The 3,855-nt window shown below is 42.0% G+C and overlaps 1 pseudogene; it reads right to left on the bottom strand.

Annotated features, from left to right (window-relative positions):
• The window catches only part of LOC104748962, a 10,346-nt pseudogene extending 7,556 nt beyond the window's left edge, over positions 1 to 2,790 (bottom strand).

Genomic DNA, 3,855 nt, shown 5'->3' with positions numbered 1-3,855 from the left:
TAAACGAGACTTAACTTCCTAGAACTTCGATCTAGAAAGAAAAGAAACGAATCTACCCAACACCCCAACGAAAATGCTTAGATTTCACCATAAATCTTAAGCGAAAATAACCCAAAATCCCACCTATCATGTGCCATATCACATGCTTCGAAACTCACCTGGCTTAGCTGAGAAGAATCGATCAACTCGGACTCCTAGCAAGGACTTGACGCGAACGGCTCCTACAACAACACTTCGCTAACACGCGCGGATGAGAACTTCTAAGGGAAGAACTCTCTTGCTCACTCTCTAGCTCTTTCTCTCACTAATTATTTCCCTAACTCTCTCTCTCGCTCTTATTTTCTCTAAGGGAAAGAAAGATGAACGAAAATTGCTTCTAAGGATCCCAAGGCCTCTATTTATAGCGAAGTGGTGAGTGCTTTGGGCGGCGGATTCGACCAATGCATGTCGCATGCACTCTCCTCATTAGAGCAAGTTCAACACTTGGAAGCATCTTGGTTAGACACCTTGATTCCCACTTAGCTCTCTTGGATTATTTAATTCTCCCACTAAGCTCCACTAATCCACTTTGAATTATTTAATTCCTCCACTAACTCCACTATCTCCACTTTGATTTAAATAATCATCCACTAGCTGCATGAAATCTGATTGGTTGATTTTTCATAAATCACCATTTCCTTAATTTTTCCGGAAATTCTCGATCGCTATTGGCAACTCTCGGTCCTCCCTCTCGGACGCTACCGGCAACTCTCGGTCCTCCCTCTCGGACGCTACCGGCAACTCTCGGTTCTCCTTCCCGGACAGTGTCGACTACTCTCGACAACTCTCGGACATCCTTGGTAAATCCTCGGACATCCTCGACAATTCTTGGTCCTTCGGACTTTCTCGACAATTCCCGGTACTTTGCGGTACGCGTCGGACAACTCTCGGTCCTTCGGACGACTCGGATGGTACGTCGCGGTCAACTCGGCCATTTCTCAATTTACTCATAATTTCTCGGACTCCCCTTCAACAATTATTCTAATCTCCTTGTTGGCTTCTTTTCTTGGTCTTTTGGCCTTGGGTTTTCATTTTGCAATTTACCCCTTGGTGAGGGTCACTACACTTCCCCTCTGTTTTCTCCGGCTTTTGCCCTTCTTGTGGTTTCTTAGGAGTAGAGTGAACCAACTTCATATCATTCGTAGCAGCAGCAGGGGTGGTTCCTCCAATCTTCTTCCTTGATTTAGAATTCATAACACCATTACTTCCCCAAATATTTCTAGCCAATTCAAAAGCTTTACGCTCAATATCCTTAACAAACTTAACCTCATCTTCACTCTTTCCCTTTTTGGCAGCGTTCTTAACAGTATTAGCAAACTTCTTCTTCAACCTCTGAAGTTTAGTTACAACCTGGCTTTTGGTAGAAATCAATCAACTTCTTAACATAACTACAAAAAGCATCACTGTCTTCATAAGGATCACCTTTGGTAAGGGTTAAACTGCTCAAGGTTAATACCTCTCATTTGTGTAAGTGCTCTAAAACAATCCCATGCAAAAAAATATATGCTTAATAGACATGTTATTTAGAAGGAATTCATAAAGTTATCGTCCGATTAGGTATAAAAATGTTTCCATAATTTGAATTGATATCTATACTGTTATAAATATATAATTTGGATAACTAATCGGTATAAAAATGTTTCCCTTTTAATAGTATAGATATCCAAATTATCATCAACATAAAAGGTGATTATATCGTATTGAAAGGTTTTACGTTATATACAACGCTAATACTTAAGCTACTCAAATATGTACATGTAATACTTTTACTACTAAAAATTTATGCTCTCCAAATATTTATTATAAAACACATTTTTTTACCAAAATAATTTATTTCAGAAATATGTCAAAATATTAATATAATTGTTTGAATACATTTATTAATAGAAATTAATCTCAAATTACAAAAAAAAAAAAAAATTACTTCTTATAAAAAGGGAGCGCCGGATCATGATCCCTAGTATTAATAAACAACTATAGTTTTGATATTTGATATTGACACGCCGACAGATTTGAATACGACCCAATTCAACCAAAAACACCTTTTACTGTATGTCATTAAGAGATTTCTTCAATCTACAAACCATAGTTAGGTGCATAATCTTCCAGTAGATACATGTGGATCAAAGTGAGCCCATAGAAATTTTAACTCTAACTGGGCCTTAATAAGCCCATTAATGGATCTTCGATTTCCAGAATTTTCAAGATCTTCTCTTTTCATGTCCTATCAAACCACCGTTCTTTTGTTATACTTTTTAACGGGGGCTTTGTGTGTGCGGGATTGTAAATTCATACAAGTTTAACAATCAAAGGAAGATTCTTTTTCTCAGATTTGATCCGTTTTATCGCTTTCTACAATCAAATTAGGTCAATTTTATTCTCATTCAAACTTTAGAAATTAAGACATTGATCATGTTAACAGAACAGAGCTGGTAAAAAAAAAAAAGGAACGAACTTTAAAAGATTAAAAAAATGTCTCTCTCTAGTGAAATTGTTAAAAGTTTTAAATGAGGACATCAATGGGAGCTCTGCTTGCTGGTGATGGTGATGATGATGATGAAGCTACTTCATCTTCTGATCCAAACAATATAGCTTTGACTTGTGCTATGATTAGTTTAGTGAGAAGCAATCCAGAGATGAAAGCTGCAGTCATCAACATGTAAAACACTGCGTCCCAGCTAATAGCAGAGATGTAACCAGTGAGTACCGGTCCAGTCGGAGCACCTACGTGTTGTACCCACGATCTGCCATCTCGGACAATAGGTGAGTGGGCCTAGGCCGGGTTCGTCTACTGGGCCAAGAGCGAATCAGTGATCGGCTCATCAAGCCCGGAGAAAGGAAGATAGCGCGGAGATGCTTCGTGCTGGCCAGTTCGCAGCTCGGTCCCGGTCAAAGATTCCCGCATTCAAGATGATTAATTAGGCCGCGCAAATCGCGTCCTATTAATGGTGCATTAATTTAGTAATAAATTGGTCGGTATAAATATGTAAGGGGGGGGGTCAGTTGTAAGGGATCGGATATTTTTTCCAGCAATAGCAATACAAGTTCTAATTCTCAAATTCTCTCAATTCTGTTCGGAACTGTTTTACGGCGATAAGCTCCTCCACAATTTAAATCACTTCGGAAGGAGAAGATCGTTCTCAGTTCTCCCATTTGGCGCTAGAAGGAGGGGAGTTATCGCCTGACTCTCGTCAGTTCCGACTTCACACGCAAGTACGTTTCACACAACCACCGCTATGGCAACCAGCTCTCCCAATGCGGCATCCTTGGAGGTGATCCAGAAGCTCCTGCAGGACTTGTCTGAAAAGTCCGACCGTCAGCAAGCCGCCTCCGCCGCTCTTACTGAACGATTCGACAATTTGGAGGGTCAAATCTCCACTCGTCTGGAGGAAGTTACGACGTCCGTAGCAGACCTCTCAGCCTCCCACCGCGCGTACGCCGATCGGGTCGATCTCCTGTCCACCGAACAAAATCCACGTCGACGCGCTTTGGATTTCTCCGGTGTGACTCCACCTTCTACCTCGCAGGTGGCAGCAACAGATGCCACTCTGGGAGATTCTTTTCCACCTCAGACCAACATGCAAGCAGCGCCGCCGTTGGTTGGTAGTGGCCACACTCCGCTGCAGCCCGGCATCGTCCGACCTTCCGAGGTCCCGGTTCGCCTTCCTCTCCCCGTCGAAGGAAACATTTCCACTTCGGGGTATGCTACCAATCCCGAGATCTTCCGCATGCAGAGTGAGATCCGGGACATGCGGTCTGTGATGCACAGTGCAACCACTTCTGCTCCAGACATATTTCGAGTGATCGAGGAGTCGA

This window comes from Camelina sativa, chromosome 15 (genome assembly GCF_000633955.1).
Source record: "Camelina sativa cultivar DH55 chromosome 15, Cs, whole genome shotgun sequence".
Taxonomy (NCBI): domain Eukaryota; kingdom Viridiplantae; phylum Streptophyta; class Magnoliopsida; order Brassicales; family Brassicaceae; genus Camelina; species Camelina sativa.
The sequence above is the reverse complement of the archived record's forward strand: the minus strand, read 5'-3'. Positions and strand labels throughout refer to the sequence as shown.